This window comes from Balaenoptera physalus (genome assembly GCF_965194825.1).
Source record: "Balaenoptera physalus genome assembly, chromosome: 4".
NCBI lineage: Eukaryota > Metazoa > Chordata > Mammalia > Artiodactyla > Balaenopteridae > Balaenoptera > Balaenoptera physalus.
The window spans coordinates 66,654,985-66,682,169 of record NC_138891.1 but is presented as its reverse complement, the minus strand read 5'-3'; the positions used below and the strand labels follow the sequence as shown (position 1 = coordinate 66,682,169).

General features: G+C 46.9%; 1 long non-coding RNA gene across 1 annotated transcript; it reads left to right on the top strand.

Annotated features, from left to right (window-relative positions):
- The first annotated feature begins 13,231 nt into the window (after positions 1 to 13,231).
- On the top strand, positions 13,232 to 18,524 carry LOC309660666. The gene is made up of 2 exons (XR_014263517.1): positions 13,232 to 15,313; positions 17,899 to 18,524. It is a non-coding gene; the product is annotated as an uncharacterized lncRNA (long non-coding RNA).
- Positions 18,525 to 27,185: the final 8,661 nt, after the last annotated feature.

The following is a 27,185-nucleotide window of genomic DNA, read 5'->3' as shown; positions in this document are numbered from 1 at the left end:
TTCTCCAGGTTTTTGTTTTTGTTTTTTGAGAAATAGATAGGGTATCAATGATAAGGAAACCAATTCTGAGATAGCCTTATTCCAGAGAGAGAGGAAGAGATGCTAAGACTCACCGTTAAAATATAAACTCAAATTTCTCCAGAGGAGAGGCCTGAGGCAAACCTGGGAAGGAGTCTGGGTTTGCCTGTGGGCCTTTGAAGTGACCGACTGGACAGCTCCAGCTTGGGAAGAGCGTCACCACTCGGTGGCCCACTCTGCTTCCCACCACCTTCCAACGTGGATCCTTCACAGCCTGCTGTTCTTTGGCAGCCAGTCCCCCACCCCAGCATTTGCAGGTCAGGTATCAGTATAGATGGAGGTCGCTGGTCATACCCCACCCCCTCCCCCCTCTCTTCCATCCCCGGCTCTGCTACTCACTGGCATTGATAGGCATTCGCACCCCAAAGACAAATGCTTTGCAAACTTTTCCACCCAAGTATTCCTGAGGGCAGGGAAGAGTGGGGTGTGGAGGTGGAACATCAATCACGCCCCCCCATCCCTGGACCACGCCCAGCCCTAGGGCTGTGCACCCTGGGGCTGTGATCTGCTCTGGGGATGAGGAACCAGGGGAGAGATCAGGAAGGGCCTGGAAGCAGACCTTGGGCCATTTGCACAGGCTCTTTCAGGGTCCCAGGTACCCAGAGTTTGCTTTGAAAGGGGGAGGTGGGCTCTAGGTACACATGTTCATGGCACCATGGACCTCTGCCCTGTAAGGAAGGCCAGAGCTGCCCCTAAGGCCTGGGGCCCAGGGCGGGGTGGTGGTGGCCTAGTTCTACTGTTATCTGACAGCCTTCCTACTTAGAAAGACTACCCTTGTCATCACAACTGACCTGCTCTGTGTCTCCTTCAGTCATAGGGTCCTGGAGTATTGAAGCTGGAAGCAATTATGGGGACTCCTCATTTTAAAAATGGGAATATCGAGGACTAGAGAGGCAACAAACCGACTCAAGTCCTTTAAATTGTGTTCTAAATACTTGTACCAAGTCCTCCAAGGATGGGGGTAGAGTAAAAAGAGAGAGAGATTTATAACATTATGTGATGGTGATAGCATAGCCAGATCTGTGTCTGTTTAATACATCTTCGATTAAAAATTCCTAGAGGCTCATGGATGAACAAGGTGTGAGAAATGAAAGGTGGGAGGAGAAAAAATTCATATCCAACGTCCACCGTCAGAAAAAGTATTTTTCCCCCTTGGATATATTGCACGGCAGAGATAAAAATTAATAGCTTTGTCGCCTGTGATCTATTATCAGCCAAAGTACAAGACTGTGGCTCTCAGTAATTTTAATGGAAAAACTGAAGTCGTATTATCAGGTGATAAGGCTGTGTCAGGCGTTATTTTATTCTCTTATCTCGCTTGTTCAAGGCGAGGTGTTCCAGCCCTGAGGGATGAGCCAGGCTACTGTGACTGTGACTTCCCCGTGCCTTGATCTCACTCCACCTTTTAAGATAACTGTGGCAGGTGAGAGAGCGCTCTGGGGCCCGCTGATTCTGAGCACGGATCCCAGGGAAGGCTGTGACGGCTGAGATCCTTGTCGTAGGAGGCTGGGACAGGTAGCTTGAGAGCTCTGCAGACTCTGTCCCATGGCCCAGGTCACCTACATGGATGAAGCTTTCACGACTCCTCCGGGAGAATTTATTCAGCCCACACTAACTGGTGATCTCGGATGTTCCCAGCGTGATGTCTGATAGGGAGGGAAAGATGAGTCATGCTGGTTCCTGCAACCCTAGGGAAGCTCGGGCGGACAGACGGTTGCAAGTTTGGTTGCATGGGAAGGAGGCTTAGTCACCTCCTCCTGGTCTGGGCTTCTAGAGTCCATCTACCTAGCTGCACTCCGGCTTCCGTCACGGTGTGTGGTCATTTATTTGTCTGCGTGTCTGTTTCTTCTCCTGTTGGAATGTGTGTTCCTCTGGGGCAGAGACCAGACCTTAGACGTGGTCTCCGGTCCGTCTTCTGTGCCAGCTGAAATATTATCAATGTTTGTGTACTACATTAAGGTGAGAGCTACTGCATTTATTCATCTGTTCATTCATTCATTCAGTATCCAATGTCCAGTTGCTGATTTCGTTATATAACACTACCTCTAGTCAGCCTTGTTACTAATATCAGAGATTTACAAAAGGAGTAGCTCGGCTCTGAGTGTCAGGTGTGGCTCATGGAGGAGAATAAAGGAGACCCCTGCCTCAGCTCCCTTGTCACACCAACAAAGACCCCTGGCCTCTCATCTTTTGCCAGCCCTAGGGGTGATTCAGAACTGGCTGTGGACAAGACCCCTCAGATGTTGTAAAATGAGTGCTGGCCACCGTGGGACAGGCTGGGTTCTGACTGCCCCAGGTGTGCCACTTCTTAGATGGGTGAAAGGGGACAGGTGGCTTCCCCTCCCCGAGTCTCAGTTACTTCACCTAGGAAATGGGGAGGATAGAACTCGGTCTTGCCTTCTTCACAAGGCTTTTGAAAGAGTCATGCGTGTGACTGGTAAAAGTGCACCAGGGAAAGCAAAGATTATTACAGAATAAGGCAGCTCCCTCTGCACCGTGCCCTAGGACCCTTCATGTGCTTTGGAAAAAAGCCATCCCATAGGCAAACACCATACCTTCCTTTTTGTATGTAGAATAATTATTTCTTCCCTTTATTATGTTTCTGAGAGTCTGGAGGAGTGGCTTGGCAAGAAGTGGAACCAGTCCCCACACTGCCATCCCCTGATGGCATCCACATTTCACTAGAAGCCCATGTGGAGCTCAAGAAGACTGCATCCTCAGAAGGGGCTTTCTTGTGGAGATTTTATGGTTATTGGCTAGAAAGCCAATGAAACAATGGTCACTGGCTAAAGAGCCAAAGAAAGTCCTCCAGGTCTGCACGACTCAGCCCCAGGAGAGGCTCGTTGCATGTTAAAATCAAGGGAAGTGCTGAAGCAAGGCAAGGCACAGGAAACTATCCGAGATAAAAGATAGCTTCGATCAAAATACAATCCCAGACTCCTCTTCTCACTCCTGCTGGGGTGGAATTGAAATAATCATGGTGTCTCCTTTGAACTGGTCAGAGTCCTGGAGCCCTGGGTTCTGGGAATGACTCGGCCGGAGTGATCTTGGACTAGTCCTTGACCTGTTCTGTTTCCAGGCTTTTATCTGTCATATGAAGAGGCTGATTAATTCCCAAGGTCCCCACTAGCTCTGGCATCTAATGATTCTAGCTATCCAACTGTTTTATGATTCCCGGATACTCTGAGGTGATTTACAGGCAGGTGGCCCTTGTCTTAGGATTCCCCCAACGTACTTCTGGGTGGCCTGAGCCCCTGTCTCTACAGGAGGCCCCACATAGCCATTAGCAGGGCCTGGGGGACCAACAGCAGCAGCCTTTTTCCTCCAGAACATGACCCTGCATTAGCACTGACCCCTGTGGGGTTTAAGCTGAATATTGGACAAGGAAGCAGAACACGGGTTCTAGTCTAGGTCAGCTGTGACTCACTTAATCCCTTAAGACCCATCTCTGGTGAACTCTCTTTTATGAAGCTTTCCCAGATTCCCACCTAGAAGATTCTGTTCCTCCCCTGTTCTCCTCTTAGTTCTCTTGCCAGTCTGCAAGAGTGGTAGGGGCTGGTGGAGTCGTCTGTCTTCCCACAGGTGCCAGGAGGATTTTGTACACGGTAGAAGCTCAATAAACATGAATCAGTGAATTTGAAATTGAGATTTGAATTAGATATGGATTCAGATTGACAGATATAGCAAACACATTTCTGTGATCTCCTTGGTGCTTGGTTAATGATTCCCAACCAGGAATCCCTGGTGCCCAGAGATCTATTTAAGTAATAATGAGAGGAAGGAGGGAGTAGATAGAATTATTTGGTTGTAAGTGACAAACGCCTGACATACTGGCTAAAGCAAAAAAAAAAAAAAAAAAAAAAAAAAATGGGGACTTCTTGGGGGCAGAGCTGGCTTCTGGTTTGACAACCAAGGCGCTTGAGCTGTCATCAGCTTCTGCTCTCTCATTCCCATCTTTGCTTCCTTCTGTGTTGGTTCGATGCTCAGGCATACCCTTCGTGGTGGCAGTATGGCTGGTAACAACCCCAGGGAAAATGAAAACCCATTTCTTCCCTAACCTTTTCAAAAGAGTACTGGGCTTATCTCCCAAAATTTATTGTTAGTTAATAGTCCTTGTAACCAAAGAGGAAGTGGACTTGGATTGACTTTGGTCCAAGTACATCCCTGGAGCTGGGGGTGGTCTGTGGATTGATGTGGTATGGGGTGGGATGGGGAAAAGGGGTTGGTGCTGTAACCAGAAGAAGGGGGATTGATGCTTATGGCAAAACCAATAAAGTGTCTTCAAAATATTTTCAGTGTTTTAGAAAGCCTAGCAGAAATAGTCCATTTACTGATGTTAAAGCCACAGACGCTAATGAAAATGTCAAGTTTTTTTTACCTTTGTCTGAAGTTATATCAGCTCAATTTGAAAACATTGGAAATCTCTTACTGACCAGAAGCTCTTTGCTTCATAAAGAATGGGAAGGAAAGTTAATTTGTGGCATACCCCATTTAATAACACAGATTCATTTTAACCGTAATTACTATGAATTTTTTCCCTTGAAACATGTATTATACATAGCATATCATAAATATTTCTACCTGGGATTGAAGGGTTAGAATATGCTCTCAGCCAATAAGAGATGGATAAACTTGGCTGTGTCCTTTCAGCCAATAATCATTACTGCCCCATCCTACAAGTGGCTCTCAGCCAATGGGCACTCCAACTGCACTTTGAGAATTAAGAGTCTTTGGTGACTTGTGTTTTTTCCCCCGGGACCCTCTCTTTTTGCTGTATATATTGTGCTCTGGTCAACGCTTTGCCATGGGACTATAAGTATTGGAGGAAGATGAAGAAACAAAATTGAGTAACTTAACTGCAGGAGCTTGAAATGCAAGACTCAGGAGGCCTTCAAAGAAAGTATCCAGAGTCAAGATGTAGAAGCAATTAGGCAACTGTGGAAATCTTTTGACCTTAGGAAGGGCCTGGTGAGCACATCTGAGCCCAGGGGTTAAAACCTTGTAATAATAGGTAGGAGAAGCCATGGCCAGGGCAAGTCATAACTTGAGGGCATTGGAAGGAACCGGAAGATCCACTGCCTAGGAGAGTCAAAGGCTGGGAACAAGCTCTTTTTTTCTGGCCAACCTACAATAGTTGGCTCTCTAATTCTGAGGATTTACAAATGCTAGTGAAAAATTTTGTAGCTGCTTTATGTAATCATTAGAATATCTTAACGAAGGGAAAAAGAACATCTCTGCCTACCATCCCTCATCTTAAAGGAACTCCCTCTCTGTTCAGGTTTTGCTTTTTTCTGAGTAGTTCAAGTTGATTAATCTGGAGCATCACCTGCTTAGTGGACTCTAGATCTGAGGCAGGATTAGGGGTCTAGAGAACCAGGCAGTTCCTGGACATTCCTGCCTGAGGACAGACAGTGGGTTGCAGAGGTGAGGGCCGCAGACTGAGGACCTGCACTGGTGAAAAGGAGAACAAGTTAGAGAGCATGCTGCAGATGGTGTGCAGCGGGGAGGAACAGGCAGGGAACCCCTGAACCCCTCCATGGTCCCCACTGAGCTCTGTGTGAACGAGTACCTGTATTTGAGTTAAATGCTGCTGTAAGCACATGGCCCATCTGGGCTACAGAGCTAACCCAGAGCAAGGCAAGGACCCAGTCTGTTCATTCCCAAGTCATAAGAGCTCTGTTGCCTGAATCAGGAGGTGATCTTAGAGATGATCCTTGTCCTACCTCCTCATTCCACATATGGGGAAATTCAGGCTCAGAGAAAAGGGGACAATTTGCCTACAGCTGGTAGGATTTTAGTATGTTTGTTCTACCATCTAGTGATATCAGGATCAACTAGGAATGCTGGTTAAAATGCTGATTCTTGGGAACTAAGCCAGACTTAGGAGATTGGATGTCCTGGAAGTGGGCCCAGGAATCTGCATTTTAGCAAGTACCCCAGGTGATTCCTAGACACCCCAAGTTTGAGAAGCACTGGTCTAATGTTCCAAAGCTGGTTCAGTATCGACTCTGTAGAAAGACTCCTGACTCCAGGCTCACTCCTCTGTCTGATACCAGAGGGCTGACAGAGATGGTGACCAAGGGGAAGGACAGATCCAGGAGAGTGAATTGGGGAGCTACGAAGAGTGAGGTTTTGTTTCTAATTCTTCCTGCACTCTGAGAAGACCTGGTTGCCTTTCTTCAGACTAGATATAAAGAAATTAACCAAATGATTCCTGTTTGCCTATCAGGCACTATGATGTTTGAGTGAGTGTGTCTTGAAATACTGTTACTCCCTAAACTGCAACTGATCATTTGACAAATGAAAAAGCTCACAAAAACTCCTCTCTTTCCCTTTTTTAAAGTTAATAGCTCCTCTTTAGTCTCCAATACTGCATGTGTAACAGTTTAACAGGATGGCATGCATCCTTCTACTGCGTTCACATCTCAAACTTAAATTGCTGAAAACCTCAAGAGATGATCTCCAAATCTTAACTACAAAGATTAAAATGAAAAGAATAGGTTCTTTTTGTTATTTTTACAATGACATAGTTCTTTACTGATGGTTAAAATAACATTTACCTCTTGCTGTAAAGTTGTGTGTATTGTCTTACATTTCACTATGTGAAGACTTCTTTTAGCTTTTTAAGCTGGATTCCATTGGGATGTCCTAGGACCCCAGTAGAACTAGAGGTTAGTGGCTAAAATTTTAATTTTCAATTATAAAAAGTCAATAAATAGCTCATCGAGTTACTAATAAAGGTTAAACAAAAGAATAGGTTTTTTTTTTTCTTTAAAAACTCAGCTTGTATGTGTATGTTTCTTTAGAACATTTGACTGGGAGTCAGGACAGGGATCGATGCTGGCTCTGTTCTAAATAGGCTGTGTGAACTTGGACAAGGCACCGCCCTTCTCTGGGCCTCAGTTTCCCCTTCCAGAGAACAAGAGGGTCAGGTGATTTCTGAAGACCTCTTCAGCTCTGAAAGTTTCAGGGTAAAGTACCAAGGGGGTATGAAATGTCACACAGTGTGGGAGGGAACAAATATGTCATGATTTCGTTCCAGTTTAATCTGTTTCACATTTAGTATAGTCCAATCTGAGATAGGTCCTCTGTGGAACACAGATGACTCACTTCCGGTCCTAAGTGGGTCTTCTCTGAGGTGTGGAACAGATCCTTCTTTCAAGCATCAAGCCAGCCAAGGGGGTTAAGTCTATGGGCCTCTGGACAAATTCAGCATGTTCTTTATTTGTGTCAACTTAAACCTGGTAATTAGCACACACAGACACACCCACACATACACACGGACATTTAAGTACATGGCGGTTTAGAAGCTAGAGATTCCTGAAAAGTGTGCCCTTCAAGTTTTCATAATCACAATCCCAACTGAAATGAAGATTAGGGTGAAACTTTTTGTAAGGTGACAGATGTCTTTTGTGTAAGCAGTTATGAAGGCTGAAAAAGCCCAGCATATTTCAACAATATTAAGAGTCAATTGTTAAACCATCCTTGCATTTGGCTATGGTGGGCGTACTTACGCATGGAATTTGGCAAAATCAAGACTTTTTTCTTCAGAGAGCTGGATTACCAGCACATCACAGTAAGACCCAGAGTTACCAACTCAAATGCCCTTTGAAGAAAGGAAGTAACATGTATAAGTGATTTGTTCAGATCTAGAAACATTTCTTTCAATGAAATATCAAAGCATGCTGGCCCCTTGGTAGACTAAAATTAATACCTAAGGAAGTCCAGAAACTGAAATTTCTCAATATAAAATATATGTTTATATAAATATAAATATATAAAATATATATTATATAATACATAAAAATATAAATATAAATTACATATTTATAAATATAAATGTATATTAAATATATCTATTACTGGTTCTTACAATACATCCAGCTCCCCTATTACTTTCCCCATAAATATTTTAAAATTTGCATGATAGAAAACCCCGATGAACATTTTTCCTGAATTCATGCAGTCTGTCTCAAGGTGAAGCCAAACTTTCACCTCTAATTAGGGAGAGATGCATCGCCTCTATAAGAGAAAGCACTAAGATGTCAGTTGCCACTGTAAAGATTCCAGCCCAGTGTTGCTAGATCTTTTGCTTTTTCAAGAGAAGCCAGAAATCTGGGTTTTAATGAGAAACTTCCCAGCTACTAAAAGTTGACTTAACATTTTTAAAAAAGCACTGTGGGCCAAACAAAACACTTGCACAGCCTTCATCGGGCCCCAGGGCTGCCAGCGTGTAACTCTATTTGAAAGTTCATGTACATGGTCATCCATCTGGGGGAGGGGAGGGGAGGGGAGGGGAGGGGAGGGGAGGGGAGGGCCCACCCTACCTCCAAATGCCAGGAATCAACTTTCTTGTGAACCCTGGCATGTGGCATGTAGATATCAAATTTATTTCATTCAGAAACATTGTTTAAGTGACATACTTTGTCCTCCAGCATGCTGGAGCAAGTCATGTCAGTTATATTTGTTCTTCCCATTTAGCTTCCCATTTAGCTCCTCCAGGTAAGCCCCTGGACTGCATCTTTATCTCCTCCAAGCATGTAGTACTGAGGACAGCAAATAGGAGCTTGCTATGGAGGGAGCCTTATAGACATCTTGCCCAGTCTCTTGAAGAAACTGGCACCCAAAGAGATGAAGTCACTTGCCCTGGGCCTCAAGAGTGAATTAGGAAAGAACTAGAACTAACCCAGATCTCTAAATTGTAGATTCTGGGGCTGGAAAGGACCTATGGTTCTCAGGAAATACTTGCTGAATTAATGAGTATGTGAAATAATGATAGAAGAATCAGTGGATGTATGAACAAGTGAGCACTACCTGAAATGACCAACTGGTTTATGGAATAGAGTTTACAATATGGATCACGTGAGTAGGGACTTGGTTTCAGTTCTTCAGCTCACTACCGTGTTGCCTTAGGCATGTACCTTATCCTCTCTGGTCCTTGACTTTCTTATCTATATGCTGTCTTATATCTCAGTGTTGTTTCAAAAAGCATAAACTAATAGCAACAGTCAAAATTACTGAGTGCTGTATGCCAACCATTGGGCTAAATGCTTTACAAGGATTTCATCAATGCTTATGATAGTTCTATGAAGTGAACACTGTTTTTATCACCTCCATTTCATAGATGAAGAAACAGACACACAATATTACAACTAACGTGTCCAAGTTCACACAATTTGTAAGTAAACAGTAGATGGGATTTGAAGCTAGACATTTTATTCTGGAATTATAACAGCAATAAAAATGTTATGAGAAATGAAAGGATGACACAAATGTATGATCAGAATGTTTTGGGGAGTTTCAGAGACGTGGCATTCCTAAGGCTTTTGAAAAGAATGATGCTTAGAGTTAAAGAGACATTTTTTTCTGTGTTTCGCACTGTAGAGTTGACATTCGAATCAACTTGAGTATTAGAATAAGTGACCTCTGGGGAACCTTTTAGAGTGATGAAAAGAGCTGGCTTCTAGTCCTAGAACGTTTCTGGGTAACTTTGAGCAGATCCTCTCAGTTTCTCTATATATTCACTGTGGACTGGAACACATTAGAAACTATTTCAGCTCTGATATTCAAAGGCCCTGTGGAGGATTTAATAAGAAGCTAACATGAGTCAAGATTATTTTGGTTGCAAATGACAGAAACCTACCGGAAATAGCCCAAGCCAAAGAGGGTATTAATTAACTCAGTAATAGAAAAGCCTAAGAGTAGTCTTGCTTTAGGCTTGGCTGTATCTAGGGGCTCAGATAATATCATCAGGTTTTCTTCTCTCCAGCTCTCTCCATATATGGGCAGGATAATCACCTGTAAGACTCACATTATAACAACTAAGCAAACCCAATGAGAAAAACTAATCATCTTCCCTAAAAGCAGAAAGGTCATGGTGAGCCATTGGATTGACTTGCTTTGGTCTCATGTTCACCGTCATCTTCATATGGTGACCTGGCCCAGGACATATGTTTGCCTCTTTGCCTATGTGGGAAGAGTCTGTTTCCGTATATAGTACACAGGATAGATTTTCCACTGAATAAGAACTTTCTATATGAGAAGAAAGAGAGAGGGTGCTGGGCAAGAAACAGAGAAGTTGACTCCAAGAAACTTCACCTCCCACTTAAGAGGAAGACTGACAGAATGGGCATTCTGGGGCTGAACTTTCAGCTCAGAATCACAAGCTGTGCTGTTGGTCTTCAGTATTAGAAATAAGTCATTGCTATATATATCTTTTGGAAAGTTTTCCTCCATCTTCAGGGACTTTTGGACTTTATTTTGGTTGTTATTTTGCCCTATAGTTACAGTTCCTTGGAGAAATATATACAGCAATGATCTCAGCACAGGTAATAAATTAGGCAATAAATGATCAAGCTTTGAGCAAAGTTTGCCAGAGCTGTATTTATGAGGAATCAGCCAATTAGGCAACTTGGTAATGCCTCTGATTTAATTCACCACCCCCCTGGTTTGTACTGGAGAGGGTGACCAGCCCCTTTGCCTGTTTTAGCTGGCACAAGTAGTTACTTGTGCTAATCAGCAGTAGGGCAAAGGGGCATGAAATATCCACCAACAAGATGTGATGGGTGACAAAAACCCCTCCTGGGCACTGACTTCTAGGACGCTAATGGATAGAAAAGTGTTTGATCAGCCCCCCACTCAAAAACACCTATACTTACCATTTGGATACTCACAGCTTATTAGAGCTAGAAGAATGTTTAGACATTACCTAATACAACTCTTTTATTTTTCAGTTGAAGAAACTGAGGCCCAGGGAGGGCAAATAACTTGGTCAAGGGAGTGCTGCTAAGGAGTAGCTGAACCAGAACTTCAACCCAAGGCTCCTTATTCATTTTCCAAATGCTCATCCCTGCATGGCAAGCTCCCTTTGGTTTTGCCCTCAGGACTCTGGTAAACATTTTGAATTATGGAAGCTTTGCCCAGGAGGAAACTTCATTTAATTTGATCTTCCCTGGAAGTGCAGGGAAGAGAAATAAGAAGTGTCTGTTGCAATGCCTTAGACTTAAATATTCTCAGCTCTCACTTCTGCAAGCTCAAGGAAGGAAATAATAGCTTGAGGCTCTTCAACATTAGAAAATCAAAAGGTAATTCATGAATCTTTGAAAGGAACGGAAGGGATATAAGTTATGTTTACTTTCCTAAGTCTATTTATGTTTAGTTAGTATTAAAAGAGTGCTAAAGGAGGAGTTTGGGGATCTAAATTCTACTTGGATGTGGATCTTGATGGGTAATCTTGGCTAACTCATTCTCTCTGGGTTTTGGTTTCCTAGTCTGTAAGTTTAGCCAGTTCTTAAGACCCTGGTCAACCTCAAGCTTCAGGGGTCTAAAGAAATTTCTATGCTTTGAGTATCATTGTTATGGGTAGAGAAGGAACTTTTTGGATGGAAGGTAGCTAGCCTAAAGCCAGTCTGCCTTTGCAGATTCAGTGCTCTCCTTACTAATTTGGCCCAATGGAGGAAGTACAGGGCCAAGAGCCTAGGACATGACTGTGCTTCCCTTTGCTCCCTGACCTTGGGCAAGTTCTTAACTTTCTCTAGGCCTTAAAAAAAAAAAAAAAACAACTCTCAAATGGTATTAACGCCTTCACAGCCTTGCCTCATAGGGCTGTAGCCTGGAGCTAAAGGATGTAGAAATGCTTTATGATATGCAGGCTCTTTTATATGTGTGACTTAATACTGAGTTTGCCTTTGGTGACTGAGAACAATGCAAAAACAACCTGTAGATCCAAGTTTCCATGTGGCCAAGACCACACTGAGGGAACTAAAATCTTTTTTCCTCAAGGTCATTTTGTTTTCTTGTTTTTCCAGTTATAGTGCAAGTTGAAACAGGGTTTAATAAAATGTCCATACATCCAGTTTGCCTGGTACAGTCCTATTTGCTATGGTCATAATTATTAACAATTTTTCACATTCAAAAGTGTCTCTATTCTGGCAGTAAATTACATTGTTACCCTTAGACATAAATATCATTCTATTCAACCTCTTCACTTCACATATTGGAAAATGGAGGCTCAGAGAAGAGAAATGACTTCCCCAATCTACTCAGAGTTTGCCCAGAGCCTGGACTTGGCAAACTCTTCTCCTTGTGCCTGGGAAGAAAGTGAAGGGGAAAGCAGGGTGAGAGAATGCTCCCTTTGTCTGCCCTCTAGCTTCCCAAAGCAACCCCTCAGCAGGAGCAGCACCCCCCTCTCTCTTGATTTCCTGGAAAGTTATCAGCAATCCTGTGGCTGCCAGTGGCCCAGAGGGAGCTGGGGGATGGAGCAAGCATTGCAGGATGCTGGAAAAGGAAGCTTTTTCTCTTCTGTACCCAGAAGAACAACCCCAAGGGGAGAACAACTCCCTATTAATAACTAGCTCTTATTTAGGCACATAGGTTTTTTTGAATTAATATTATTGTTCACAGAGCACGTTTATATCCATAATCTTAATTGGTCTAATTCTTACTGCCTTTGGAAAAGGTCTTGGAGACATGATTATTCCCATTTTGTAGTTGAGAAATTGAAGACCTACAAAGACAGTTGATTTGCTTTAGGTTTCACAGTCAGTGTCAGAGATGGGAACAGGGCTTGATCTCCTGACTCCTGGCCCAATGTTCCTTCTACTTCTCCTTGCTTCCTGCAGGGTCTACCTTTAGGCATCTCCTAGGAGAAACCTCATTATAATAAGGTATTTTGGTGTTCAAGTAACTAAACCCTTTGGATGCAGCCCAAGGCAGAGCCATCTTATACCCTGAAATTGTCTCTGTGGCAAACAGTAGTGTCAGAACACAGTTCATGATTAGCCTTGGTCTTCGTTCTGTTGACATCATCTCTGAGAAAATGAGTATGTGGATGGGGAAAACGATATTGAATCCCGGTATAAGATTTTTGTCTTTAAAATTATTGCTGGGATCATGGGGAATAGACTGTCACGACAGTCCTTAACTGCGCTGTGCTTGCAAATCACTGACCTGATAATTTGCCCAATCCCCGTTTCAGAAAGGTTTGTTCTAGCGGAGACTGAAATTCTTTATTTGGAACTTGACACATCCCAGACCCATAAGAACTCAGCATGACAAGATACACAGCTACATCCATCATTACTCAGCCCTAAGCAGGCAACAATGCAGGGCAAGGCTTTGATGGGCAAAAGTCAGGGACCCCAGGTACGTCCCGATTGTGTGTGTGACTCGTGTGATGTTAGGAAAGCCACTCTTCTGTTAGGAAGCTCAGTTGCTTCAACTGTCACATGTTGAGATTGGATTAATCAATATGCTGCTAACTTTGAAAGCCACTTGATTCTTTTTTCTGAGAATGCTGTGGGAACCTAGGATGTAGAAATGGTAAAACAGGTAAGGCTAAGGACTTGGAGCCCCTTCGTTTAATCCACTTGTGTTGCCATGTGACATCTGCATGGACGATATCAGTGTGGAAATGACTGGATAATTTCCCAAAGCCCTTTTAGTCCCCAACACTGGCATTCCGAGGACCAGTAATATTGTGGATAGATTGAACAGCCGAGGGCTTGCAGTGAGCCCAGAATTCAGGTTCCAGAACTGGGCAGACAGGGGAAGGGGTTATAATGGCGTCACGAAGAGTAGAGTTTGGGGTGGAGGGCAGCATGATAACAGTTGTTACCCTTCACAGGTGCACAGCACTTTTTAGTTTTTGTGCATCAGTTATAAGTGTTTGCGCATCAGTTGTCTCTTTTGGGCTTGCCCAGCACTGTATATTCAGATATTTACACGATGACCATTCATAAGGAGACAGTGGTATGACCCATACTGTGGTCGTGCTCGGAATAGAAAGAGGATCCATTCGCTCCTCAAGAAACTTGTCTTCTAATGAAGGAAAAGGCATGTAAACATATCATTGCAATTGCAAAATTGAAAGCCTCTTAGAGAGGTGCGTGCAAATGTTGAGGAGAGAAGAGAAAGAAACGATTCACTTCTCCTGGGGAGGGGAAGAGGCATACTTAGGGTGCGGCTCTGCAGGTGGCCCTCCCTAGGGGGTTAATCAACGTCATTCTACCTGCTCAGTCCCGGCTACCTGAGAAAGCCAGCGGGGGAGAGGGGAAGGGTTTGGGGAACCCGGCCAGCGGGGAGCAAACAGAGGTGAAGCTGTGAACGTAGATTCACTGGGAAGGGCTTTGCGTGCCATGCAGAGAGTTCGGACCCCGTGGCAATGAGCTCTTAGTTTTCCAGTTGAGGAGACAGGCCCACAGGCGCCTGAAGCTTCGCTGACGCCACAGGCTGCGGAAGGGAACTGCAAGGCGGGCCCAGCCGGCGTCCTGCCGCTCTTCCTGCTACCCTGGGCTGCCTTCAGCAGGCCTGAGCCGAGCAGGCCCTGGTGGGAGAGGCCTGCGGGCTGTTGATCCGGCTCAGTGGCGCAGGCCCCTGCGGGGAATGGAAGTGGGTGGGGTGAGGCGGTGGAGGAGAGGAGGGGCCTGACAACAAGGGCGACATTCAAGGCCTGCACTGCAGCCGGGCGAGGAGAATGGAAAGCTACAGCCTGTCTGAGCGTCCAGCCTTGGCAAGGCGGCCGGGGCCTTATAAGGAAATGTTGTTCTCTCCCAGCCAGAGGCGCTGGGACGGAGCCCTGTGCCCACAGGACAGAGCTGCCCTTGTGGGAGTAGGCCGGGGTGCCACCCGCCCTCGGCTGTGAGTGGGAGCTCTCAATGGGCCGCTTCTGCAGGCTCAGCGTTCCCTCTCAGCCCCAGCCGGCCTGCAGCCTCCACCGGCTCCGTGCCCTCCCACTCCCCGGTGCCCCGGGCTGATTGGAGGAAAGGAAACAAAACAAAACAAAACAAAGACTTGGCCAGATTTCAGGCCTCAATGCTGTTTGATACCGAATTACCCCGAAAACAGGCTCAAGTCAGATTCCCTCTCCTGTCCCCGCAGGGAGCACGAGGGAAGGGATGGCTCTGTGCCCTCCGTCCCTGCCCTGCGCCCGGTCTGTTCCCTGTAACCACAGGACTCCCAGCGCTGGGCCCTGTGGGCGCAGAGAGCCGGGGAGGAGGAGGCCTGGTGCTGGTGCTGAGGAAGGGCAGAGCCACGGGCGCGTTCGTCGGAGCAGGGCGACTCTTCGGGCTCCTCGCCAGTGCCCGGCAGGCCAGAGGGCCTGGGAGACTCGGGGGGCGCAGAGGAAGAACACAGCCAGCCCACAAAGCAACGGAGAGGGCTCCCTGGGAGAGGGCGGTCGGCATTAGTCAGCTCCTGGAAGGAGCCCCTCTCCATAGCTGTGCCACCGCCGTGAGGAGTGAGTTAAAGCTCCCTCGATCCCTAAGGGAGCTCCCTGAACCTGGGATTGGGGGTGCAAGCAGAAAAGATGCTTAGCGAGGCCTTTTGCTTTGCCTATTCATAGCCTCACAGGCACATGAAACCCTGGAGCTACCAGGAAACAGGTCAGCCAGCTCAGCTCTCTACCTAAAGCTAACGTGGCAGAACTTCAGGAGGCCTGTGCTCTCCCCGTGTCCACGAACGTGGTCCCTCAGGCCAGTCCCTCCGGTATCTACAGGTGACCCTGCATGTCAGCCATCACGGGCCCCCCTGAGGGCACTCTCCAGGGCCGAGCCATGAGAGGCACACAGGGAACAAAATGCGAAGGAGAAAGTTACGAACACTGAGAAAAACACAGAAAAAATGCTCTTAAGAGTTGAGAGAGAGGGACATTCCTCTTGAATAGGTGACCAGAGCAGTGGACAGTAATGGCCCGGGCGAAGAGAAAACATTTGGGGTGCAGAAGGGCTCGGAGCTCAAGAAGTGACGTTCTGAAAGCTTGGAGAGTAGGGGAGATGGTTTCTGGGGGGTGCTGGCACAGGTAGGTGGGGGGACGGGACGGCATGGGGCTGGCTTGGTACATGGAGGGACGGTCTTGGCTGCTGTACAGAGCTGGGAGAGAGGAGCTTTGTCGCCATCCAGGTTAGCACCAGACTTTGGAGGCCCTGAGTGTCAGAGGGAAGAAGAGACTCAAGTGAAAGACAGCCGGGAGCCATGGAAGGCTCTTGAGCATCAGAGAGGCTGGGTTTTCGGCAGTGTGATCCGGTAGCGCGTGCAGGAAGAGGCATCTTTCTCCCCACTTCAGTCAAGTCAGGAAAGTGCTCCTTCCCCAGGCAGAGCTCCGGGTGGGCCACATTCCCCTTCCTGGGGTCTGGAGGCCTGGCTCTCCAGACGGCCACCCAGACCCCAGGATTTCGAGGGCCGCTGGATTTTCGAGGTGCCTTTTGAACAAGCAGTGACGTTTCCCCCAGGAGAGGGCTAGGACTGGCTGCTTTGCTTCATTTCTCTTTTCGAATTGAGGCTTTTGTACACAAGTTGCCCTGTTCAGATGGGGTTAAGAAACCTCACCTTCAGTCCTTTTCTGCAAGAAGTGATTAAAAAGCACCCAGGGTTGAAAGGCAAAGACACAGCGATGCCATCTCATCTCAGAGAGCCTGTCCTTTGCTGGGCACCCACTGATCACACATTGATTGGCACTTGTCTCACTGCTGATGGCAGACGGGCGGCCTCCTCCATTTTCCCTCTATTGCTTCCTTCTCTTCCTTTCGAGGCCTGTCCCCATCGTGGCACCACCGAGGAGAGAAAAGGAGGCCCTTTGCAGAGGAGAGCAGGGCTGACCCCTTGCCCGTGGGGAACCCGGAGGGCCTCTCGGGCAGAGCAGCGAGCTCGCTCGGTGTTCCAGCCCTGGGTTCCGTGGTCCACTGCCCGGGATAGCTGTCTCTGCATCAGGCTTGGGAAGAACTTGAGCTTGATCCTCACACCTGGTTCCTGCCTCGTGGCCTTGAGGGCAGAAACTGAGGAGTTGTTGTTGTGAATCTCAGTAGCACATCTTGCTTCCCATCAACTTTTTCTTCCCCCTCAATGCAGGCACTGACCCTTAGGGTCATGGAGACCCAGTTTCAGTCCCCCTGCAGTAGGCAGGGTTCAGCTTGAATTTGCATTAGATGAAAATAAATTTATCTCTTCCCTTTCAAGGGCACATGTGAGTATTTTATGGTGAGATATTGTCTTAACTCTAAAGAGTGAATTTCAAATAATAATAAGCTCAGATGGTGGCTAAGGTCCTATTATGTGATATCTTCCTGGAACCCCTTAATTTTTATTGCCACCTCTTAAATTGCCTACTAACCTCAACCTCCATTTCAGGGAAATGTCATTGGCAAATCTCTGCAGATTTTCATTTTGTTTAATTTTACCTAACTGTTCATTCCTTATTCACCCATTTATTTGAGTTGGTAATGAGTAGTTCAAAAAAAAATAGAAAAGCAGAAAGGGAATGCAGTAAAAGTCTCTCTCTTACCCTTTCCTCAATTTCCTCTTGTCCTCCCCCAAAGCAGCCTGTGTTACCATCTGCTTGTGTATCCTTCTCCTCTGTGATGATTTTATGGAAACCGTTATCAAGGACTTTCCTCATCCAGTAGATATAGGTTCAGATTCAGAAAGATGCAAGCTTGTTCAAACAAAAGTTTCTAGGGGCAGTTGCTCTCCCAGGTTTGCCTTCCCGGGATGCTGATCCCTGATTCTGGATGTCGGAGAGCCTCACCTGATCCAGGTGTCTATAGAGCAATCCCTGATGTCCTAAAGGACTTTATCATGGTGTGCTGAGGATGCCTGAGAGCAGCCTCTTGAATGAGATTTAAATACCACCCCCTGCGTGATCTTATAGAAAATGAATCGTACAGAGACTGTACAGTGAGTTCTGTTGCCAAATTAGGAAAGATGTGGTATCCAGGTGGCTAGGGTTGAGGGAAGAGTCCCTGAGGGGTTAACATCCTCTTCTCTGGGGCAGAATTCTCTGGTTCCTCATGGTTTGAACCAGACTGAAATGCCCATCACTTGTTCTAGACTTCTACTTACTGACCACAGAGGAATCGATGCCTGCTCACCCTGGGAATGGAAGCTCCACTAACGCTGCAGCAACTCACCCATCTCATGGGGGCACTTCCTTGCCCACCCATCACACGGGAGCACCGCTGGCTCACTGATCGTGCAGGGGCACCATCTTGTTCAGCGATGGTGTTGGAGCTGCCTTTCCTCAGCGAGAATCAGGATTCATCAGTCCTGGCAGCTCTGGTCTCTGCATACTGGTTGCTGGGAAGGTTTTGAAAGACTCTTTGGTGGGAAGACTTCCTGATCCGAGTCCAAACTGAAAATGGATACTCCATTTGCAAAACAGTGACACTTCCAGTGGGGTATCATCAAACATCTCCCAAGCAACAGCAGCCTGGAACATTATTGTTTAACCACTTCTTGCTCAACATTGTGTGGGTTTCATTTACAGAAGGATCTACGTGGTAAGTGAGGTAGGAGCAGGTCAGCACAAACAGAACTATAAATATCTTGATAGAGACAGGTGTATGAAATCGAACTCGGTGGGGAAAACAGACGTAGATAAACAGCTGGATAAGAACACAGGCTTGAACCTACTGAAATACTAAGATGATATAAAAGATAATATTAAAGAAAAGTTACCTGTGGTTCTTTTATTTTTTGCAACAATTTTTATTTTCCACAGTCCCTTTAATCTTGTCCATGTACAATGCACATTTTTACATAGCTGCAATCCTATCACATATACTATTCAGTCTGTGTTTTTGCTTAATATTAAAAGCACTTACCATATTGCACCAACCTTTATTTTATGGCTGCAGAAATGCCATTGTGGTGATTCACAATACATTTCTTGTTTTTACCTATTGTTTCAATTTTATGTCTCCAGCTGCTTAGTGTTATGGATAATTTGGCAAAGAACATCTTAGGATCCTTTGTGCTTTTGTTGATTTCCTTCAGATCAATTTCATGGAAGGAGATGATTTGGCCAAAGAGTATGGACAGCCTTATGAGGAGTAGCATTCCCTCTGGCACAAGGCTAACTGTGTCGGGCAGAGCTCTGAGCCTCATACCAATCTTTTTTTTTTAAAGATTTATTTATTATTTATTTATTTATTTTTGGCTGCGTCGGGTCTTAGTTGTGGCACGTGGGATCCTCATTGAGGCACGAGGGATCTTTCATTGTGGCGTGCGGGCTTCTCTCTTGTTGTGGCGGTGGGTTTTCTCTTCTCTAGTTGTGGAGTGCAGACTCCAGGGTGCCTGGGCTCTGTAGTTGTGGTACACGGGTTCCAGAGTGCGTGGGCTCTGTAGTTGGCAGCACGCAGGCTCTCTAGTTGAGGTGCGTGAGCTCAGTAGTTGTGGCACGGGGGCTTAGTTGTCCCGCAGCCTGTGGGATCTTAGTTCCCTGACCAGGGATCGAACCTGTGTCCCTTGCATTGTAAGGTGGATTCTTTACCACTGGACCACCAGGGAAGTCCCTCATACTAATCTTATTGGCCCGCCGCTCTAAGCCAGCAAATAGCATGTCACTGGTAACTGAGCAGAAGAACAGAGGTTTATTAGGCCCTGAGGGAGACCTGTTACTGCACAAGTTCTCTACTTTTGACAGCAGAATATATATGGGTGCCATTCCAGGGGTCTGCTTTATTTGCAAAGGCTGTTCATCTGTGGTTGCCATATAAGGGCCTCTGAACCAACCATTGTTTGGGAGCAAAAGCAAACCAGTGCTGAGATCCCTGCTCTTGTACTGTGGCTGCAGGGCGAGGGCTGCATGGGGTATAGAGGTGCAAGTCACTGCATTCTTGGTGCAAGGACACGGTGGGCCTCATCAGTGGCACTGACCAGGGGCACGGCCCTTGGGGCAGATGTCCAATTATGTTCAACCCAGATGTCAGCCAAGGCCCTTGGAGATTTTCTTAAACTTGACCCAAACGCCAATGCCAAGCCTCGTGGGAGCCTCAAATCCATCGCCCTACTTGCGTGAGTGCCCACAGTGTATGACGTCACACCTCGCTCAGCCTCCATGCCCACTCGCTGGAGTGTGTTATTCAGTTCTGCCCCACATCGGTTCCAGGAGCAAAGCCTGGTTCCTTCTCTGGTCTTCACAAAAATCCCCTTGCGCCCAGGCCTTTGTGAATTTGGTAACTTTACTGAAGATGGAGGGTCATGGGGAGGAGTCTCATCGTGGACTGGACAACCTTTTTTTCTCTTTAGTGCCTCCCATCTCTCTTTGTCAACCTCGTGACCCCTGGGCAACACGCAGCTGATTTCCCCCTGTCTTCCTCAGAACAGTTCTCCCACATTCAGGCTCCTTCTGTGCCATCCAGGGAAATACATGTCACTCCCTGAAAGGGATTCTGCTGGATAAGATTTCTCTGTCCATTGTCAGTACCATGGCCTTGCAGGAAGCTGGCAAGTGTGGAGTTTTATTTTGTTTTGTTTTTTAAAATGAAATAAAACTTCACACAGGGAAGAGGTGTTTGCAGGATACTTTATAGATATCATCTAATTCAGGTCTCCCAGTGACCTTGACAGGTGATCAATTGGACAGGCATTCTTATCCTGACTTAGAGGTGTGGAAACTGTGGCAAGGAGAGGGGAAAGACCTGTCTTAGGCCACTCAGTTGACTATCTGATGAGCTGAAACTGGAAGCCAGATCTCCCCTGGGCTCAGTGAGTGGTCCTTTTTCACATCACACTGCCCAGCCATCTGTTTGGGCGCCTCATGGAGCTTTAACCATGGCAGGCATCGATAAATGCCCATTGACCGTGCCATCGCCTTGTGCCTGCCTTTAAAGAGTGCAGAGGGAAGGACGTATGAATAAATCGAGGGACTTCTTATCACCCCAGTACCAACTTAGTTAAAACCAGGTGTGATAGACCAAATATGGTATGTACATACAAAGGAATATTACTTAGCCACAAAAAGGAGTGAAGTGCTGACGCATGCTACAACATGGCTAGACCTCAAACACATGATACTAAGTGAAAGAAGCAAGACCCAAAAGGCCACATATTCAAAGATTCCATTTATACAAAGGGTCCAGAAAAGGCAAATCCATAGAGACAGGAAACTGGTGGTTGCCATTCTGGGCCGGGGTGTGTGTGTGTGTGGAATTGATGACTGAATAGGTATGAGGTTTGCTCTGGGGGCGGTGAAAATATCTTGGAGCTAGATGGAGGTGATGGTTGCACCATACTGTGAATCTACTAAATGCCACTCAGTTGTAGACTTTCATTTGATGTTATGTGGCTTTTACTTCAATTTTCAAAAAAAGGAAAACCAAGCCAGCAAATAAAAGCCAGGTGTGAATTTCATCTCCCCGTCTTCTGCTCTCTACTTCCTTGCCTGGTTCCATGTCGTGATGTTCCCTCCCTGCACGAGGAATGAACATGCAGACACAATTCTCAATTCTGTCACTTACCAGCTGTGTGGCCTTGAATAGTTTATGCCTCTCTCTGGACCTCAGCCTCCCGATCTCCAAGATGAGGAGAATGACTCAGATTTTACCCAGAGTGCCTCCTGGGTCAGCTTCTGGGATCTGGAGGGAAGAAAGGGGATGAAATTCACTGAGGGGAGGGAGGCATCCTCTGAGTTTCTTTTGAACCTTTCTCTTCTCAGCTAGTGGAGTGCGGTGACTTTCAATTTCCTCTGTCCTCGGGCACCAGGGAAAGAGTCACAGAGATAACAGCCTTGGCCCCTGACCTGGCTGGCACCGCTGGGGCTCCCACCATGCTTCATTGAGCAACGTGAGCCCCTCGGTAATCCTGTTAAGCCGCTGGGGCTGTGAGTCATTTCCATACCACCCAAGCACCTTTCTGTCCCGAGGAGGAGAGGCGCTCCAGCCAGAACGTTAAGACTTGACCTGCAGCAACATTCTAAACATAAATTGGAGCTTTTAACTGGGCTGTGACTTGGAAACCCATCATGCCTAAATTAGTGTTTAGAAGAGCTCAAGCTGTGCTCATTTGTTTACTTATGACCCCTTTTCTGAGCCTCTGTGACATCCCAAGCCCTGTGCTAAGCTTCAGGAAGACACAGCTATATCTGAGCCTCTGTCTTCAAGAAATTCAAGGACCTCTGGGAGAGACAGACTTGTAAACAGGGGGGAAATGTAGCAGTACAAAGGCAGGGGAAAAAAATGTAAAATAGGACAGGGAGCAGTCCAGAGGAGAGAAGCATTACCTCTGGGGGTGGAGGGAGGGCTGGGGTGGAAGGTCAAGGAAAGTCTTTACAGATGCGGGGACACCTAGGCTGGGTTTTGAAGGATGAGGCGGGCTTCCCTGTTCCAGTGGGGCTCCAAGGGAGCGTGATGTTTAAAGCGGTGCCTGCGCGGGGAGACGTGTTTTGTCACTGTCCGTGTTTAGAATTGCCAGTGCAAGGTGCCAATAAAAAGAAGGCTACATTTTAGTTGGTTTTATTACTGATTTTAAATTCCTACAAACAGTGCACCCCTTATTGCCTAGTCTGGGCCAGATTGCTCTTTCCCTCACTACTACCAGGCATACAATGTTGGGAAGGGCATTCAAAACAGTGGGAACAGAATGTACCCAAAGCCCAGAAGTATGAAACTTGAGAATATATTAGTGGAATGGAAAGCAATTTGGTAGGATGGGACATGGCATATTTGGAGAAGGAGAGCTGGAGATGAACTGAAAATGAAGCCTCTTTCCTTGCGGGCCCAAGTTACTGTGTTACGTCTGGGTTTTATCCTAGAAGGCAATGGGGAGCCACAGACGGTTGTAAGCAGGAGCACGATATAATCGCCTCTTTTGTTGATGTAGCACTTTGACAGCTGATAGGATAGGATGGAAATGAGGATGGAGGAAGGAGACTTGTTGGGAAGCCCTTGCTGTCATCTGGGAGAGAAGATGAGGATTATATCACAGCTGGGTCCCGAGGGGAGAAGCAGAAGATGGGCTCTAGGGATATGTAGAAACTCAACTCCAAAGGCTTAGAGTCTGATTGGAGGTGTGGATGGGAGAACGAAGGTCTAAATGATGACTCCGACTTCTCTTCCCATGCAAATGTCAGAGTTGGAGGGATGTTCAGGACCACCCACTCAACTGCTGTGGGCCAAGGAAGGGTAAGGTACTTACCATCCAAGCTCTTGAGTCAGTGGTGGAGTCAGTGGGAATCCCTGTCTCTAAAGCCCCTGTTGCAGGGCTCTCTTCCACTGTGGCAGCCCTCCTGTTGCCTTGACTCTGCCCTCCACCCACCTCTGCTGGCTGAGCAGTGCACTGGACAGGCCTGCGTTCCCGCCCAGATGCTGCCCACAGGACAGAGTGACCTCCAGGAAGACCCTCCCTTCTTTGAGTCTCTGTCTTCCCATCCCCCAACGAAAGGCCTGCAAATGTGTGGTGTCTCCATTTTTTTTCTCTTGCTTTCTGGTTTTTGAGTTTTTATTTTGCTACAGTCCGTGGCCATTTCCTCTTGCTTTACATTAAGCTCACTTCACTCATTTATACTCTCTGCTTGGACCTGTGGGCATTTGTGCCTGGGAGTCCCTGGGCTGGATCGCCTCCCAAGACTCTCCGTCTTATCTCTAGCAATCTGGGCTTGTCTGGGTAGAGGATATGGTTTTCCAGAGCTGGACCTCCTCTCTGGCTCAGAAAGGCTACCTCCTTCTCTTCTGTGGCTCCCCCTGGGTTCTCTACCCCTAGAGCAAAGTCACCGAATGCAGGTGGTGTGGATCTGTAACTGTGTCTGCTGGGCCCAGCGTAGCTCTGACCAAGCTTGCTCAGGAGGAAACAGCTTTGGGGCCTGTGATCTGTGAAGACAGGGTCCTCGGTGTGGATGGGCCCAGCTTGCCTGCTCTCTTGGGGCGTCACAGTCTCTTGGGTCAGGTGCCTTAGAGGCAGATCTCAAGGAGAGAAAGTGGCTCAGGTGGGCTTCCTCATCTAACCTTCTTCCTCCCCCTTCCTGCCCCTCCCTTCCCAAGTGGCAGGAGACTCAGAATGCAGGGAGGGGTGAGGGTTCCCAGAGGCCCTGGGGCCACCCTGGCAGCCAATGCAGGATCACTTCTTCGGCTTTCCTGTCCTTTAGTCTCTTAGCCTCACTTGAACACTTCATATACTTCATGTGTGCCTGTTTGGGGCATCTTGTCCTGTCCTCGTTTAGAACTGTCTTCCAGATGAAACTGCCTTCTTGTAACTCCCAGTGACTGGTCCTCTTAGAACGTACCAGATCCCTCTCTGGCAAGACCGTCTTTAGAATGTATGAAAAAAAGGATTTTATATTCTACTCCTATCCAACTCCTTTCTCTTCTGCAGGTTATCACACCTCTTATGTCATGTAGTTGCCATACTCTTGGAATGTGGTGCTTCCATAAGGCAAAGATTCCAGATATGGGTTAAATAACTTCTGAAACAAACAAACCAGAAATGCCAGTGGCCTAACACAGAGGAAGTGTACTTCTCCATATATAACTGGTCCTGGTCAGTGGGTGGTCTTCTTCCACACGGTGATTCAGGGTTCCAGGTCCCTGCTAACTTGGATCTCCATCATTCCCTCCCCACTGCCAGGGACAGAAAGGGAGGGTGGAGAGGGCACAGAGACCCCCCCCCCTGGAAGGGCATCTCTAGCCCTCCACTCTCATTCCATTGGTGAGAGCCAGTCACGTGGTCTCACCTCATACTCACATGAACTGGGAACTACAGTCCCCAGCTGGTCTGCTGTCCCTTGGAGACAAATTTATGAGGGGGAGTGGGAAGGTGGGGGACACCTGGAGGGCAGCAGGCCACCTTGGCCACACCTGAGTCACTCTCCTGCCTCTCACTTCTGAGCACCCAGCTTGGGGGACATGTTAGAGGCTGAGAATGGGGCCCCCTCTTGTTTCTAATTGGTAAACAGTGTTTTCCTGAACTTCAGTTCTGCCAACACCACTTTGGAGACTTTGGGTGTATTTGCATAACCCCTGTACTGTAATTGACATAATAGTCTCTTTAAATCGATTCACTTTTTAATTTAGTTTCACCTGAATAATATATCTAGGAAATCATGGTTTTGATGTGCTAATTATATTTTTCCTAATATACTCTGAAATAAATTTATAGTTACTCCAGTAAAAATACTTGCACATATACCACCCCAAATATTTGCACACACAGGTAGTATGCATTGCACATTTGGGGAAATATGATGATTGAGTCTGTATAAAACCCTCCATGATCTAGCCCTAGACTTTCTCTCTGACCTCATGTTCTGCCCCTTCCCACAACCCTCCATGTCCACAGATTTTTTTAGTTCCTCAAACCTGCCAAGCTCATTCCTACCTCAGGGCCTTTGCACCGGCTGCTGTCTCTGTAAGGAGCACTCCCCCCACCATCCTCACGTCTGCACATGTCTGACTCTTTCCAGATATTAAAGTATTAGCTCAGATGGCTCTTCCACAGGGAAACACCTAGTCTAGCTGTCTCACACCCTAGTCCACTGCACCCTTCAAAGTCACTCCTTGTGTCAGGCCCTTCAAAGCACTTTTCAAGATCTGACATGCTCTGTTTATTTGTTTGCTGATTGATTTACTGTTTCTCTGTGCCCAGTAACATGTAGACTCTGTAAATGCAGGGATTTTTTTTTCTATTCTATTAACCCCGCTTTCCCAGCACTTAGCACTGGGCCTGACACATAATACATGCTCCATAAATATTTGTTACATGAATAAAAACTGTAGAAAATAGACACATAGGTCGCTAGTCAAAAGAGATCTAAAATACAATTTTATCAACTGCTTGGCAATCCCTGATATGCATCTCGTCAACTGCTGGAGAAGGCAGCTTGGGGGTGAGGCCACCATGAGGTCTCCAATTCCATCCCTGCAATTCACAGGTGTGCTGGTCACCTGACTTGCTCACCCAGCCACAGAGAGAGAAGCTGGACAAGGGAGAGCTGGAGGGCCAGACCCACCCCTAGAAGACACTTGCAGCAAGGAGGCAAGAGGTGAGGAGAGAACAGGCCAAGGCCCAATCACCCCTGCTTGGGGCCGTGAGCAGCCATGGTGGCTCAGAGAGCCTGCCCACCGGAGCACGTGGTCCAGAGGCCATCAACCTCCACCAGATTGGCTCCTGCCCCTACTCCTTGGTGTGTGTGTGTGTGTGTGTGTGTGTGTGTGTGTGTGTGTGTGTGTGTGTGTGTGGCGGCACTGGTGGGGCTGGAGATGGAGGTGGAGCGTAAATAAGGGATGTCGAAAAACCTGAAAGTGCCCAATCCACACCCTTAAATGGGACCTGGGATCTGGGAGTGAAAGTCTCCTTTCTTTATGAAGAGAGTGGTCATAGTTTTCCTTGCAAAAGGAGTCAGTCCACAAAAGAAATCCAAGTTGCGGGAAAAGGTCAACGTTTCCATCTCCTCACCTCTCCGGAAGTACGTTTGTCACGGATGCCGTGATGCACCTGCCTGACCCCCCTTCAGAACCAAGGTGCTCATTCCTGCCACTCAATGCTGCTGGATCACAGCTGAGTCTCTTCCCAGGAATCGTCCTAGGCCAAAGGGAGCTGCCTTACTCAAGGTAATACTCCCACCCCGGGGACAGTTCACATTCAATGTGGGGTACAAAGTCCTGGCCCTTTGCCTCGACTGAGGACAATTCTGAAGGGCCAAGCCAGTTCTAGACCAACCTTGTCTGCTGTCCAATTCTCTCCTTCTATCCAATCCTGCTTCCTTCTCATTCCCAATAGACTCCTTGCTTCCCAGATCTTGGAGTCTCTTCCCAGGGAACCCTAGGACAACATGGGTCAAACCCTAGTTGGCTCTGTCCTGCACCATCAGTTGCCCTATTGCCTAGGTGAGAACTAATTTCTCACCAAGTCTTTTATTAGATTTGCTTCCTGTACTTGAAGTTGAGACAAGCCACATACAAACAAATGACGTGTGGGTGTGCCTAAGAGAATGGTGGTCATTCCCTTAAAACTACTCAAGACAATAAAGGTTAAAATTAAAGGAAAGCAATAAAAATAGTAAAGTAATATTTCTAGAGCAGTTGACATTTGTCAAATCTGTTTCACATGAAGCACTGGACTCTGTTTATGTTCTTCCCCATTTGCGTGGCCCTACCTGTTCCCCCTGGGCCCTCCACATACTCAGGGAAGAGCCCCTGTGTGTCCTACCTCCACCAGTTTTCTCAGACACCCTCACCCTGTCAGGCTGGGCCTGAGCTTGGACATGACCTCACCACACTCAGTGCATGGGACCCCCACTGTCGCAGCTCCAGTGCCCAGGACCCACCAGACAGGACCATGTAAGCTTGTCTCCTCTCATGGTGTCTAGATGTAGCTGATGAGTCAGATCTTGGATCCCCAGTGGC